At 41.5% G+C, this 16662-nt stretch overlaps 1 long non-coding RNA gene across 3 annotated transcripts in view; it reads left to right on the top strand.

Annotated features, from left to right (window-relative positions):
* The window catches only part of LOC123372380, a 116904-nt gene that overhangs the window by 25869 nt on the left and 74373 nt on the right, over window positions 1-16662 (top strand). The window contains exons 2-5 of one of the 3 annotated variants that reach the window (XR_006580251.1): window positions 4560-4607; window positions 9175-9267; window positions 14754-14839; window positions 15743-16250. This is a non-coding gene — a long non-coding RNA (uncharacterized LOC123372380). Of the gene's footprint in view, window positions 1-4559; window positions 4608-9174; window positions 9268-14753; window positions 14840-15742; window positions 16251-16662 lie in introns of those variants that run through there. The other 2 variants (XR_006580250.1, XR_006580252.1) reach the window with 2 other exon arrangements.

The raw sequence follows: 16662 nt of genomic DNA, 5'->3' as shown, positions 1-16662 counted from the left end.
CCCAGGGGGGTTTACATAGTGGATTTTGCCACATAAATTGGCAGTTAAGAATCTATGTACCTTTGAGAATCCATTGATCTAGGCATGGCCCTCAATACTGTACCATTTGAGTGCCTGACATGAAAGCATATACAAAATTAGGAGTGTGTGAAGGAGCTGCTGGGAGTGATACTCAGGCAAAGTGGAGGGAGATAAGTCATGACCCTGAAGGTGTCATTTGAACTTTATTTGGAAGAAAAGAGGAAGTCCATGTGTAGTGATTCAAAAAGTAGGGGAGATATGGTCAATACACCATGTGCTGTATTATACACGTTTATCATTCTATTATTGCAGAAGATGACTACTGGTATTTTAAAAAAAAATTATAAGAAATCTCACTATTGCTGTACTTACTGTATTTTATTTGAGAAATATGGTTCAATTTTGAAAAGGCAGTACTTTTAACTGACAATGGGCATAGCAGCAGCAGCAGCATGGTAATCATTGAGGCTATGGGAAGCACAGGAAAATGTGAGGAAGAAGTGGGATGAGCAGATGAAACATACCACACAGTAGCATTTCTTTTCTCTGTACATGCAGTTTGGTGTTGATTTTTCCTGTGATTTTAACAAGAGGAAGGGCGCTGATTGCACCATCCCACTCATAATGAGAAATAAGGTATAAATTACAATGTAAAAATACTGATTATGCTTCTAGAACCCTACTGGCAGAACCAATGCTATTTTGTCTTTGGCTGTGTGGGCCTGCCTCATCTTCCACCATAAGCAATTAAATTCTATAATCCTATTTTAATAAATTAGGATGCAAGGACCATCCATAGAAGAAGGAAGAAGGATCTGAGACTCAGAGTTGGAAAGATCAAGCATTCTTTAAAAATCTGCCTTACTTAGAGGTGTTTGGGGGGAGGGGGTCGTATTTGGCACTGGAGATTTTTTTGGAGTATTTGTTGTTTTTTTGCCCTGAACGCTTTTTTCCTGGGGTTGCACCCTGTCACCCTCCTCTTTAACACAAGTATCAGGCAGTTTGGAGAGTTAGCAAGAAGATATTGGTAGAAACTTTCAGTATGTTGATGACACCCAGCTTTGTATCTCCACTTCATCCCATACAGACAGAGTGGTCAAGCATGTCTTCAAAAGCTTCATAGGTATTGGAGCATGGATGATGGCAAGTTGATTGAAGTTCAGCCTATGCTAAGGTGATGAGGAATAGGGAAAGCAACCAGAGAATATGAAAAGATTACATTGGGCCCCTGTGACAGTGTGCATCCATGATTTCACTTGGGTTCCTAATTTGGGAGAATCTTGTTAGATTCCCTGCTGTTCTTAGAACAAAAAATAGCTGCAGGGATCAGGATGGCTTTCCCCCCATCTGCAACAACTCTTTTGGGTGTGGATCTCACTATTATGATTGAATCCTTTGGCTCAATTTTAGATTACTACTGTGCCCTCTAGTTCATCACAAAATCCATTTGAAAATGGAAGCTGGGGCAAAATACAGCTGCCAAATTGTAAAGTATGAGCACATGAAATCTGTGCTCTGGTATCTACACTGCTGGCATGTTGGTTTCTGCTTATATGGTGCTGGCTTGACATTTTAAGCCACCTTCTCCTTCTCTATCACATCAAACATAAGCTGCTTGTATTCACTTTCAAGGTCCTTCACAGGGTATGTCTACAGTACCCGCCGAATCGGTGGGTAGTGATTGATCTATCAGGGATCGATTTATCGTGTCTACACTAGACGCGATAAAATAGATTCCCAATCACTCTGCTGTCCACTCTGGAACTCCACCATGGCGAGAGGCAGAAGCGGAGTCAATTGGGGGAGCGGGAGTGGTCGACTCGCTGCTGTCCTCACGGCCAGGTAAATTGACCTAAGATACGCCGACTTCAGCTACTCCCCTGCCCCCCGGTCTGAAATAGCCCAAATTTGTTGTTTTTTTGGGCATGCTGAAAAGCTCATTTATTTGAATGGGCTGTGGTAAGTTTTGTGTGAACTGTTGTGGAAATGGTTTGTAATGCATTTGTCCGCTAGCTGCTTTTTGTTCTGTGTGGGATTAGCCCAGAATGTTCAATTGTTGACTTCTGTCACTAAGTATTAGGAGTTTGAAATAAAACTATCCTAACCCTAGGAAGAAAGGAACCATTTTGCTTCATTACTAATAGATACTGTCTCTTGGATTTATATACTATTCTCACCCACCCCTGAAAACAAATATTTTTTTTTGGTCAATTTAATCTTTCAAAACACAATGATTACTTTTTTAGGCCTTACATTCCATTGTTATTTATTCTGTCTGGCAAATATTTTTCTGTATAAATCTCATGGACCAGAAATCAGGATACAGTAGTAGATGTCGTACATTATTCTGCAGTTTTTAAAGAATGACTATAAAATGCATTTAGTGTTTGAGAGAGGGATGCTGAATTACCCCATCATTCACGTTTTGACCTTTCTGCTCCATCTGGCAACAAGTGTGCCAATTGTTTCTGACTAGAAACTGGACTGAAACCAGCTGGGTGAGAGGTGGGTGGTTTGTTGAGGAGATGGGGGAGTGTTCAGCAGTTGGTTAGAGTTGCTTTGCTCAACAGTTGGAAGAGGATTGCTCGGGGGCGGGGGGAGGGAGGGAGAGTGAGTGCTTTTCAGAGAAGGAATTATAGGAGGGTTCCATAGAAGAGATGTTTGGGTCAGATTCCAGAGCAGTATATTAATCTTTAATGCACTTCAGTGAAGTTGATCTGCAGTATTTTAAGGGATACAGCTGGTGATGTTACAGATTAGATCCCACATCCATTGCTTACCCATTTCTTTGTAATGCAAGCTGGTGAGTTTGGCATTCTTCTGTACATGATCATTTTTCTTTTGAACGAAGAAACTTGTTCCAGTCTGTGATTTTCTCACACTGACACTCAAAAGAGTTGTCAAAATTTTGACAACTAATATTTTGTGAATTGAAGTGACCTTTTAAACATGCATGTTCTGGCCATATGGCCACCCCTTTCCTCTCGGGATTTTGGGATGGTAGCCAAGGCAAATACAAAATACTGAAAAGATCAGTATCACATTAGCATAACTCAGATGGTCACATAGTGATCCCTCATTCTTCTGACAAAGCTCCTCAAAAATAAAGGAGGCTAGATGGTACCGACAATTCACTTAGGTTTATTTATAGGCATTTATGAACATTTTGCCTCCTATATCCCATTTTCAAAAATTACTTGGGCACTTAAGTATCTTTGAATATCTGGACCTAGCTGGCCAAAGATGCTGATAGGTGCTTAGCCTGCATAGGCACTCTTGAAAATCCCAGTAGGCGCCGGGGTCCCATTGATTTCAGTATTAAAATTGGTGGTGAAGATGTGAATGATTAGAATGTTAAAATGGTTATCTATTTAGGAAGGATGAAATGTACAAAAAGGGAGGGAAGTGGCACTCTACTTCAAAAACGGCATTACCTGTTTGAGTTGCTGGTAACTCAGAAGCAAATGATCTTGAATGCTTATGGATCGATGTCCTAACAAAGCACAAGATGGGGTATTAGTTGGTGTCTGTCACAGATCATTAAATCACACTAGAAAACGGGTTGACTAACTCATTTAAAAACACATCTGTAATGTATATGAGGGGTGGAGGGAAGAGCTGTGTTATGTGGGACTTCAATCTGGGTGACAATAAACTGGAAGCCTCAGGGTATAATAGTAAAACATCCGAAAACTATAGATTTCCTAACTCAGTGTTGCATCCAACATAGGGGAAACCTATAGTAGTCCTCATTTTGATAAATGAAGAGGAATTGATCACTGAACTAAAAATAAGTGGTTGCTTAGGTGTATGTGAGCATGACTTGATAATTTCATTTGTTGTGTGCAAACAGCATAAAGTCCAAGCAATTTCTTAGGACTTTAAAAGGGCCAATTTCATAAACTTGAAAACAATTAATTATAATCAAATTATCTGGGAGAAAAAAGTTGAACAGAAAAATGTGAATTGGGAACTGCTAAGAACATTTTACTAGATACCTGAGAATTCACAATCAAGAAAGAAGACTATAATGGTTAAGAAGTCAACATGGCTCAGAGTAGAAGCGAAAGCAGCTATAAACTTTAAGTATATAACAAATGGAAAAAGGGGAAGTTGATAGGGATACTGCCAAATTATTGTACACTACAACTAACTGATACCCTTTAAAGATGAAGTACAAATCAAAAGACAAAAATAGCATATAAACTTGTACTTAGCTGATGCTCAACCCCCTCACTATGTTGTGGGTTGCATTCAGCACAAAAACATGTTTTTTAACTTCCTTTTTAAAAAAACCTCCCCCTTTATAAAATCTTCATGGCACATCCTCTTTCATTGCATCTGTCCCAGAATGTTTTACTGTATAATCAGTAATGATACAAACTCTGTGGTCCTTCCTCAAGCACAACTGCTATTGTGTTCAAGGGAGTCTTTTGTTTGGTTAAGGATTGCAGAATTTGGCCTGTGGGTTGCAACTAGACTTCTGGTATTAGCTGTCACAGTATGATGCTGATACTATCTGGGATACTTATTTTCAGAGAACCGGGAAGTATCAAGTGGTTTACAGAGCGAAAAATATTTTAAAGGTGAGTTACAATGTTCTGTGGCCCTACCCTATCAATGGCTATTAGCAGAGTCATCCCTTGGGTATGGAAAATTGGGGTGACCACTCCAGACCCTGCTCTTTATGGGGGCCTATGGGCCGGTGCAATTGGCAGGCGTGGTCAGTCCTGGAAGTGATGGGTTTGTTGCTTCTGCACCAGGCCCCGCACACTACTAGGTACAGCCCTGCCTATTAGTCACCATGATCAGGGATGCAATCCCATGCTCTGCATCCTTAAACTCTGATTGCCAGAAGTTGGAAGTGGACAATTGTGGGATTGAATGTGAGATGCTGAAGGCTTCTGGATTGAGAATTGTGAGTGAAGGGCTGGCTTTGGGCTTGTTCTCATTGGCCAGCTAATTGTGAATAGGTAGACAGGTGTGTAGAATGATAATTACCCTATGAGTTACAGCTGCGGCTGTGTGGGTTTAATTAACTAATTAGCAATTGTGATTGCTTATCATGTTGTATATAAGAGCATGCTGGGAATGAATAAAGATGGCTGCATACACACACACTCTCTCTCTGCTTGGACTTCGTTCCTGCTCTTGCGATGCAACAAATGGTGACCCCGATGTGATGAATGAAGATAGTGTCGGTAGCCTGAATTGATAAAAAGAAAAAGAGGGACGCACCTGAAGTCCCAGCGTCGAGTGGTCAAGGTAGATTTGGAGGTAGAGGAGGTGGCTTTTGGGGAGGCAGAGGAGGAGGAGGAGATCACAAGCCACAAGGGAAGAAGATAAAATTTTATGACTAAGCAGTCCCTCTTCCTTCCTTCCCCTGCTATCTGAAAAGGACTCTGGGGTTTTTATTCTGTCACCTTGTTTTGACACGGAGCCTTCTGAGGACATTCCAAGAAGCAAAGCAGTACTGTGAGCCACTTGGGAAAAGTAACTATCATTTCAAAGAGAGCGGCAGCTTGACTGCCTGGCTATTCAAGTGAACTTTTTAAAGAAATGAGTGCTAGATGTGGGAGTTTCCCCTTGTTTGTGAGTTGTTACAAAAATATTTTTTTTTTTCCCTATAAATTTCTGTAGGTTTTTTGCTGTAAAAATGCAGACCGCTTTATCATTTTTTGTGCTTCGGCACCCTGTCTCAGACAGATTAAAGGGCCTGAACTGGTGGTAAAAAAAAAAAAAAAAAAAAAAAAAGCACCCGGCTTTCACGAGCGAGCAGCTGCTGGAGCTGGAGAAGGAATTCCACTGCAAGAAGTGCCTGAGTCTCCGTGTCAAGCAGCTGAGAGCTGCAGGGCGTCCGAGAGAGGAGGCGTGCCTGACAAGCGGCTGAGAGCCGCAGGGAATCCGAACGAGCGGCTGGGAAGCCGCGGGACGTTCGAATCAGGGAGACGTACCTGACAAACGGCTGGGAAGCCGCGGAGCGTCCGAAGAAAGGAGGCGTACCTGACAAGCGGCTGGGAGCCGCAGGGCATCTGACAAGGGAGGCGCACTCGAACCAAGAAGTGAGCAGTTAACATGGGAACTGCTGCGTCAGCAGATTTGATACGCATCACGGAGCGGTGGGGAGAAAAGTTCCCCTCTGATGCGTTATCCCGCCTGTTGCGGTGGGGACGAAGAGGGGGACTTTCCATTCAATCAAGTAATAAAACTGTTTGGGAGCGGTTGGGCTGTGAGCTCTGGAAATTGGTGGCTCAGGGCGATAAGGAGGTTTTCTCCCTGAGTCCAGTATGGCTCACCGCGCAGAGACGATTGGAGGAGTTTGAGGATGAGAGAAAACAACTGCAGAAAATGGCTGATTTTGCAGTAACACTGGAACAGATTAAATTGATTCTGCATCAGCGAGATCTGCAGTTTGAATCTTTACAACAAGAGCATTTAGTGCTCATGAAGCAGCTCACCTTAACCCAAGAATCATTGCACACCAAAGAGCAGTCCCTAAATGACCTACAGACTCAATATGATGAGCTGGTGGCCAGGTTAGAGGAATTCCAGGGTGATGTTATTTCCAAGGATGACACGATCCAATATTTGCAGAATGAGAAGATTGTCCTAGAGGTAGCTCTGCAGGCAGCAAAAGCAAGCAAAGAAGAACTTGATGAAGGAGCAAACTTCTTAGGTGAAAGTACTGAGGCAGCATCAGAAATCTTGGCACAATTGAGCCAGGTGGAAAATCTGCAACAGGAAAGTGTCAGCCTGAAGAAACAAACCCAAAAAGTAAAGGAGCAGTTCCTACAGCAAAAAGTAATGGTGGAAGCTTATCAAAGAGATGCAAGTTCACAGGACCAGCTGATTAGTGAATTAAAATCTACAAAGAAACGGCTGGATTTGGAAGTGAAAGAATTAAAACGGGAGTTACTGAAACTTCGAAGTGAAAAGCAGTCCATTGATGTTGAATGCTCAAGACTTCAGAAGGAAGTATCCCAGGTTCACCAGCAGATAGTGGAGTTAGAAAGCCACCTCCAGTCAGTGCAAAAAGAATGGGATGCACAAATCGCTGATGGAGGAAATAACCAGGTTTCCCATGAACGGATTCAAGCTTTAGAGATAGAGCTGCAGGCTGTTAGCCACAGTAAGATGATGTCAGAGAAAGAGCTGCAAGAAGTAATTTCACTTACCAGCCAGGAGCTTCGAGAGTCTAGGAGAAAGATAAAACTTTTGGAAGAAATAAACAAGAAGTTGGCCCTCGAACTGGAACATGAACGGGGGAAGCTCACTGGTTTTGGTCAGTCTAACATTGCTTTGCGAGAGCACAGCACCATTCTCGAAACAGTACTAGCAGAGAGAGAGGCAGACCTGGTGCAGCTGAATCTCCGGGTTCAAGCAGTCCTAAATATTCAAGCTTTACAGACTGCCTTCGAAAGAGAAAAGTCAAACGTTAATAACCTTCAAAAGCAGGTTGCGGCAGCCAAAGTAGATGCAGCACATAACCGTCGTCATTATAGAGCTGCGGTTCTTGAGTTGAGTGAAATTAAGAAGGAGCTACAAGCCAAAGAACTGCTTGTCCAAACCCTTCAGGCTGAAGCAGACAAACTACACGCTATTATTGAATGTGCTCATGCCTCTTTTAAGGCGCTCCTTTTAAGACAAGAAGGGGGGATTTGCAGTGAGCGGGCAGACGCCTTGGATAAGACGCCTGCCGCTCGGTTGCTGCAAGCTCTTAATTGGTTGCATCTTGGTAAAAACAGCCAGGTGCCCCCCGCGATTAAACATGTCAACGGGATGACTGGGGAAGAGCAGGGTGCGGCCCCCCGACCCTCGGTCAAATGGTTTGATTATCAGCAGCAAATATGGAAAGGACCAGTTGACTTGCTAACGTGGGGCAGGGGTTATGTGTGTGTTGCCACTGATGCGGGTCCCAGGTGGATGCCAGCGAGGTGGGTCCGGCCTTGGTTGCGTCCTCCGGAGTGACGGCAGGCAGATGCGGAGGAGCCTCACGAGACGCGCTCAGATGTCGCGAAACCAGAGCCCCCGGAGGAGAGCTGTTTGTTAGCTCTGCCAGGACTTTTTCTGTCTGATCCTCCATGAATGAATTACTCACTTGAGATGATTTTTTGTGTTTGAAAAAAAAAAATCTGTGTGGTACCATGCAATTATTATTTAGAACTAAGATTTATGTTTTATGTTCCTTGTTATGTTTTGTGTTGTCTGTTTTCTGGCCAGAATTGTTGTTGTATTGTCATGTGGTTTGATGTTTTTTTTTTCTTAAGACCCCCCACCACCCTCAGTGTCAGTTTGATCACCTGACAGCTGAGGGATGTTTTCAAAAAAAAAAAAAAAAAAAAAGGGGGGGGGGGGTCCTGCAGAGGTTACATTATTTGTTTATTGTGTTTTGTTTTGTTCGTTTGATGTTTTTGAAATTATATGTTAAGGATTGAATGGTCATATAGGTTGATCTTATAAAGTTTTGTTTATGATAGGTTATAATGTTATGCTGTTATGAGTTGCAAATGTTTTATGAATAACATAATATTTGATTAAGATAGATTGTGGTATTATGCTGTTATAAGTTAAAAATGTTTGGTGAATGTTTTTATCTTGTTTTCCTTTTTTCCTTTTCTTTTGATTGTAAATAAAGGGGGGAGATGTGGGATTGAATGTGAGATGCTGAAGGCTTCTGGATTGAGAATTGTGAGTGAAGGGCTGGCTTTGGGCTTGTTCTCATTGGCCAGCTAATTGTGAATAGGTAGACAGGTGTGTAGAATGATAATTACCCTATGAGTTACAGCTGCGGCTGTGTGGGTTTAATTAACTAATTAGCAATTGTGATTGCTTATCATGTTGTATATAAGAGCATGCTGGGAATGAATAAAGATGGCTGCATACACACACACTCTCTCTCTGCTTGGACTTCGTTCCTGCTCTTGCGATGCAACAGACAATGGGGTGGATCGCTTGATAAAGTAACCTGTTCACTTCCTCTGAAGCATCTGGTACCAACCATTGTCAGAAGAGAGGATACTGGGCTAGATGGATCATTGGTCTGACTCAGCAAGTCTGTTCTTATGTTCTTACCATGTTCATTATGCTGAGTAATGAAAACTGTTTAGCATTTAAATCTATGATTAATTCAACTTAAACTTTTTTTCTTTGCAGTTCACCTTTAAGGAATAACTGAGCTCTTTTTGCACAGCAATCAGAAAGTAAATAAACTAAGAAGGACAGTCCAGTAGGAATAAGCTGTAGAAGGTAACTAAAATTAAAGGTTTTCATTATAAATGGCTTTTCTGAATCTACAAATTATGCAGGCCATTCTTCTGAAAAATTACATTGTTTGTGACACTGACACAGGCATCTCACTCTTTAGAGACTGTTCTACAAGTTCTGAATCTACTTTCATACTGGATTAACAATTAAGAAGAGCTTCTAGCCTTAAAAAGACTTAATTTTAAGGATAGAAGCTCTTCTTATACTTGTTAAACCAATATGAAAGCTGGCTGGAGACTATTTTACAAACTGATATTGGAATCTCTCTGCCAGTGTCAAAAATGTTATACTTTACAGGTAGATGGTTGTATGCCCGGATTAGATTAAGAAGTGTCAATTGTAATTTAAAAAATCTCTTTATTTAAGCAATCATAACCTCTGTCTGGTATTTCCTGGCAGTTACTGACCAGCTGGAGTTGGTGGGTTAAAGATCCAAGGCATTAACTGGCAGGAAATGATCTTCTAGCTAGTCCTTATGCCTGTTAATTCTTAAAATATTTTTATGGTTTAAGGAAAAAAAGCTCATTTTTAAAAGTAATTTCTGATTAAACTTAATTGTTGCCATGGACACTCTGTTTATAGTCCCAGGCCCAGATTCTGAGTCAAGATCCACCCAGTGAGAGGTTGCTAGAGGTGGGGAACAAGTCAAAGAACTTGTTTTAGGGATTCACAGGCTGACCTGGCCCTGGGCCCTAGCATAAATTAGAGCAGACTTGGGCTGCTTTGATTTATGTCAGCTTTTATCTCCAAGTAACAGGTATGGATGGGGATCTGGGCAGCAAAGCAGGGTGTGAGTGAAAGTACTTTTGGGCTCAGAATCAGGTGGTGAATCTATTGGAGTCTGATGCTACCCCACCAACATAGTTTCTGCTGCTCATTGAGCTGGTTTTATTATGTTGACAGGAGAGCTCTCTCCTGTTGGCATAATGTGGCTACACAAGCCATCTTACAGCAGCACAGCTGTATTGGTACAGGTCTTAATTCTTAATTTCATTTTGTACTTTTTCCATTTATTTCTAAATAATTAAACTGAGAGAGGATCTCCTTTTCAACAGAGTCATGATCAATTCAGCTCTAGTCTTCCACAATCTCACACAAATACATCAGTATACTAGTGCTGTGAAGGATTTAACTATTTCCTGGGACAGATACTTAAGGGAAAGTTCACAGCTGCTGAAAATCTATTTTTCCATGTTTATTTTTAAACATGACACAAAGTTGTGCTTATATGGTTAAAAGCTCTATCTTTACCCACTGCCTCAATTCCTTCAATTCCTCGCTATGTACGGTATTTTTAGGATCAAACCTTTCTAGGAGGCTTTCTTAGCTTGGCAATAAATATATCTCTAATATGAATATAAACAAAGACTTAAGATTTTATTTCTATTCATAGAACCCTCCAACATGCTGCTTCAGAATACTGATGTAAATCAGCTGCCATTGGTATTAAGAAATCAAATTTTGTATCACTAATAGAATTACTTTGCAGTAATTATTTGATGCAAAATATCCATTTCAGCTACGTATCACTCTTGTGTCTTTGGAACTTCATGTGGATTTGGCAGGAAATCCTTTAGGTTAACATTCTAGTCTAAGACATGTGACCCAACATCTTAATGATAGGCTAAGACAGCTGTCAAACTCTTAGGGAAACTTTTATCCTCAGTCTTTGCTACCTGCAGGAGGTACGCAAGTAATTTTTGTATGAAGCATGCAGATAGATTAATTGGAGCTTTTTTGCACTAGACCACAAACAGTTTTTGCAGATACTTATACTTTGCATAGGCATAGCCTGTCTTGTTTGTCTGTCTTGGCTGGTAGATGCTCACAAGGTATTTCTTGTTTGGACTAATCCCAAATCTGCAAGGCTTCTTGAAACAGGAGACAAGACCCTATCAGACCCTGCTTTATATGTAAAACTTAGTGGACTGATTGCTGTTTTGGAATATCAGGTCTCCAGAGACTTTTGAATGAGGACTGGTAAAGCAGATGGCCCATAAGAGGCTCTCTGTCTTAAACAGTGGACAGCTCAGAAGCTTTTGAGAATCACTGCATTAGTGTTTTTGGGGCTACTCCTCTCCAGAACAATATATAAAGCTGCAGTTCCTGGAGAGATTCAGAACTCTGAGTGAGGAATTCATCCACATGAGCTGCCCTTCCTAGGTAGGATAAATCATGGTTACTGATACAATTTAGAAGTCCCTGCATTTCCACCATGCCAAAAGTTTGGAGGTCATTTGAGATATGAAGTGTTTGTGTACACTGTGGCCACTTGGACCTCAGAATCCTGAGGTTGACTAATGCCTTTGAAACAGATTATTGTTGTTAATCCCTCCCATCATGGGCCTGTCTTATAGCATCTGGTTCTGGCAACTCCTTTTTATCTGTTGTTTAATGGTCTGGATGCCAGCCTCAGTCAGAAAAGCTTTGTGTCTCACATACATGTATTCCATTTGTTTTTGGGATGCTGAATCATTTTCTTGAACCCTAATGACTCCATCATCCTGCTGGTGGGGTGGTCTAAACCTTGGACCTCTTCCTGGATAAGTTGGTAAGGGAACACACACACTCCACTGTATAAATACATGGTCACCATTGTCCAATTTCACAAAATGCTGGAGGCTTAATTAGGATCAGCTGATTCCAACTTGGGGCTGCCTGAGACCTTTTTAAACCCTTCCCTGGGAGGAAGGAAAGGGGGAGAGTGGAGAGAGAAGGAGCTCTGCTGCCAGGAGTGTTGGAGCAGCAGGACAGTGAGCCTCACCAGGGGGAGAGGCAGTGCTCTCTCCCACAAGGGAGTAAAAATACTCTAAACAGGACTGGTGGAGAGACGGGGAGCAGACTTCCCCTGTGTCCCAAGGGGGACCACATTACCCAAGCCGATCTCACCAGGGCTAAAAGCAGCAGAGGCTGGGGAGACTGAGAAGGTGCCTTGCCACAGTATGTTCTGTTGCACTCCCAGACCAGGGACAGTTTTAGAACTGGAATTTTATGAAACTTGGTGCAAAATAACCAACACATCCATCTTGCCCAAGACCCATTGCTGCTCAGTCCTTCTCTAGAGCACACACAACTTTGCTGCTGCAAACTAGAGCTACCCCTGTTGATTCTTTCAGGAGACCCTCAACCCTTAAAGGGACAGAGTACAGGTAACTCTAACCTTCATATTCCCTTATGAGTGCTACATGTGCACTTTTGACACCTTATGGAAAGGAAAAGGAATAATGCTAAAAAAGATGTAGTGATATTCATGACATATCTCTGAAAATAGGAAATTAAATTATGTACGACAATCTAATGTGGAAAGTCTGTCTCCATTTGTGTCATTTTAAATGAGATTGTGTACCAACAGCTGTTTCATATAATGGAAAAACTAACTATAGTAACTGGCAAATTATGACTAAGACTTTGAAAAAAAAGCCTTCCTAAAATAAGGCTTCTAAGCCAAGATTTTCAAAGGTATATAATTGCTGTCTGTTAGGCATCTAACATTGTCTAAGGTTCTGCTAGTTACCTGTGCTATTTTCAGAAGAGGGGATAAGCATGAATCAGGTCTTATAGGCATATTTCTGGGGACAAACAAATTGTAAAAATTATACATCTAATGAGAAATGAGCAGAATTCTGAAAGATATGCTGACACCTATCTTTAGCTTATTTGAATGGGAACGGCACTGAGCTTTGGGCACCTATGGGATTGCCATACAGGTGATGCCTCCTGGGGCAGTATAAATCCTGGTTCATGCCCAGTATCTTGTAACCCAATAGGGTGTGCAGACGGACTGGATATTTGCAGGTATAGAAAATTAGGCAGGGTCAGCCAACGCTTACCTTCCCAGGAGCAGGACCATGGAGTCTTCGCCAAAATATTGTGTGCATAAATTTAGGTATTTATTAGGGATTGTCCACACAGCTAGTTACTGTGTGGTCAGCCAGTGTGTGAACCTACAGTGCACCAGTTTGCTGTGCAGTAACGTCCCATGAAGACACTGCTGCAGTCCAGTGAAAGACCCAGAGTATGGGTTGGCACACTACAGTTTCAAGAAGTATTCTAAAAATTCCATCTCATGATCCTTATTTAGGCTCTCTGTAAAGATTACAACCTAACTTTGGTGCTCATTTTAAAAAATTTTGGCCTATTGTTACAGTGTAGTACAAAGGAGAGCTGTACAAACAGGGTCCTTTCCATCAGATCTGAAGGACAAATCCTGGCCATCATAGGGTGTAATGGAGAAATCTGAGGAGAATGTTCTGATTTCAAACAAATGCCACTTTAATTTACTCCATAGTTTAATCTATTATTGAAAAATTCTCACCATACATTGCTAAAGAAGCATTATTTTTATGCTGAAGTGAGACTTTTCTGGCAATAAATTCAATATATCCAGTATCTTTTCCAGTTTTCTTAACTAATCCTAATTAGGTAAGCGACTTAGGTGTTATGCTCTGTTTTTAAAAAAAGACTAATAAATTAATCATATATTAAGCTACTTGGTCAAAGTTTTTTTTTCTTTCCTCCAAAATAGATTAGTTATTTAGTTTTGTAGCTTAAACATTGTGGGCTTTATTTATTTATTTTTTAAAAGCATACCATTCTCTTCTGATTTGTTTTTTTTCATCACACTCACCAAGTACAGTAAGATACTCATGTGTGGAAATTACATATTAGTTAAAATCTAATCCTCTGAAAAACACTCGTAGGCAGAGAGAAATATCACATTGATATTTACTACAATGATAGACCTAGGCAGTCTCGCTGGAGCTGTGAAATTATGATCTATGACCTGATAACCAAAAAGGGAGGTGATCATTTAAATTCCAACATGCACAAAGCCTTGCTCAGTGAAGGTCACTTATAAATCAAATCAATGTCATTTCATAAATACCCCTAAACAACTGTATTCCATTATCTAAATGGGAAACAGAGCTGTTAATGGGTATCTAAGGACTGAAATCAATTTAGCTTACAGGCACTCAGCTGTTAGAACAGTTGTGAATGTGTCTGAATGTTAATAAACATTGATTAGTACTAATACCATACACGTTTTGCAATGGGGCTAGAATGAAACTTTTAAATCATTGAATGGTGGGGCTTGCTGATAAAGGTTCAGTGTTCTTTATGCCCTTCATATTAATCACTTCTAGGTTGTGCAGTGTTTACCATCAGCTTTATATCAGAGCACTAGCAGTCCTAGGTTTGGGAGACTTACTCCCAAAGGCACTCTTTACTTGTGATGCTGCTCTGAAGGATAATCTGACTCGGCTGTGATGTGCAAACAACATGTACTTCACACTGAAAAAGCTTCCATGGGAATAAGAGACTTGGAGCCATGAAGCAGACCTGTGGGGGATGATGCAGATATTTTGACATGGAGTTTGGAAGTTGCTTAATTATACAGCTCAACTACTAGTGTTGTTAGTTCAGCTGTGTTTTTCTTGTGATTTTTTTTCCCAACGTGATGATGTTAGTGGGAAGGGAGAGCCTCTACTGTCAACTAGAGCAGAAGCAGAAAGACCAACTGAAAAACAAAGAAACATTTTGCTTTCCAAAACAGGTGAGGAACTTGTCTGCTCCACGTTATAGGGGTAATTAGAAAATATGAAAAAATTAAAGGGAAATCAGTCTGGAAAGACTATACCAATCCACAAAGGTCTGAATGGTACTCCTGGGGGAATTTTGTGCATGTGCAGAATTCATGTCCCTTGCAGACTTCTTTGCTTCCCCACAGAAAAATGACTTTGTGATAGGGAAGCTGCAAGAGCAGTTATGCACTACTCCCTTGCAGCACATGTACATAGTTTCAGGCACCTGGAGTAGCTGGAGAGGTAAATCAGTGCAGGGGTGGCAACATCCCAGCTAGTGGCTCCTACCCTGAGCCAGGATCAGCTGCTAATCCCGGCTGGGCTGGAGGCAGGAGAGGATGGGACTTCCTCTTTCCCTGCAAGGAGTGGCTGGGGATTTGTCAGACCCACCCCCAGAAACCTCCCCCAGCTGCAGGGAGCTCAGCATCTCCCCTGCTTCCTACCTCCATCACTCATCAGCTGTGGGTAGAGGGATCACTGTATGGGGAACTGCTTCCCCCCTCTACCCAACCCCCATGAATCTGGACCTCCCATACCCAGACACCCCTGCCAAGCCTCACCTATACCCAGAACTCACCTAGCACTCCATACCCAAACCTCACACTATTTAACCTCAACCCCTGCATCTGAAGCCCCCATGAATCTGGACCCACACCCCTGCACACAGACCCCAACTGATCTCCCTGTACTCAATGCCACCCTGCTGAGCCCCACCCCCTGCACTACACTGAGCCCCCACATGCAGACCCCCACTGAGCCCCCACTACTCAACCCCAACTAGCTGCACCCAGACTCCTCTGCTGAGACCCCCATACCCAGGCCCCTCTGTAGAATTTTAAAATATTGTGCATAGAGTTTTTAATTTTTTGGCACAGAATGCCTTGAGGAGTAGAGAGGCAGTGGAGTGTGCTAGCACTATCTTGCCACTCTGAAATATTGGCTGAAAAGAAAGCTCTTTGAGAGACGCGATTTTGACTCTGCATCCTAAAATGGAGTCTCTTCAGAAATGTGTGCCCTCAGAAAAAGAGAAAGTGAATTGTTTTTTGGGAAGCTGCCAGGTGTTCAAGAGTGTCCAGTAAAGAGTAGAGAAAAGACCACATGGAATCAGAGTTTGAAGAAACAAAGGAAACTATGAAATAAATGTCTAAACTTGCAAAATACTCATTAAAAACAATCTTGGGCTGGAACAAAATTTGAAAGCACTTGGGAATTAAGTTAAGGTTTGAAATATGCATATCCTTGGAACATCAGCTTTTTTTTTTTTTTTTTTGAGCCACAAGCCATAGAAAAGCAAATAACCAGCGGACACTCCAAATGATCCCATATATATAAAAAGAGGAATTATAGAATCCCTACATGTAAAAACAAAGTGTACAATGGAGGCAGCACTACTACTACCTTGTGTAATATGTAACAGGAAATGATTGCTGAAAGCTACTGAACCCGTAAGGGGAATCACTTACCAGAATTAACATATTATTTTTCTCTGGTCAAACCCCTGTCACGCAGGTTCATTCAATAGTTTGTATGTCTTAGAAAGGCCATAGAAAGAGTCAGGATTAGAAACAGCTATATTATTTCTAGCAAAATTGCAGATTATCTCCTGGTTTATTAGTTCAGCTAAAGCCCTGCTGGAAAAAATCCTTAAAACCAACTGATCTAGCTCAGCTGAATTATCAGAGGATGAAAGTGCTAATGTTTAAATAATAATTACTGCAAATATGAGAATTTTAACTTTAGGGTGTGTCTACACTTTGAGTTGGGGGTATGATTCGCTGCTCAAGGAGGCATTCCT

The sequence above is a fragment of the Mauremys mutica genome, chromosome 6 (genome assembly GCF_020497125.1).
Source record: "Mauremys mutica isolate MM-2020 ecotype Southern chromosome 6, ASM2049712v1, whole genome shotgun sequence".
Classification (NCBI taxonomy): Eukaryota; Metazoa; Chordata; order Testudines; family Geoemydidae; genus Mauremys; species Mauremys mutica.
The sequence above is the reverse complement of the archived record's forward strand: the minus strand, read 5'-3'. Positions and strand labels throughout refer to the sequence as shown.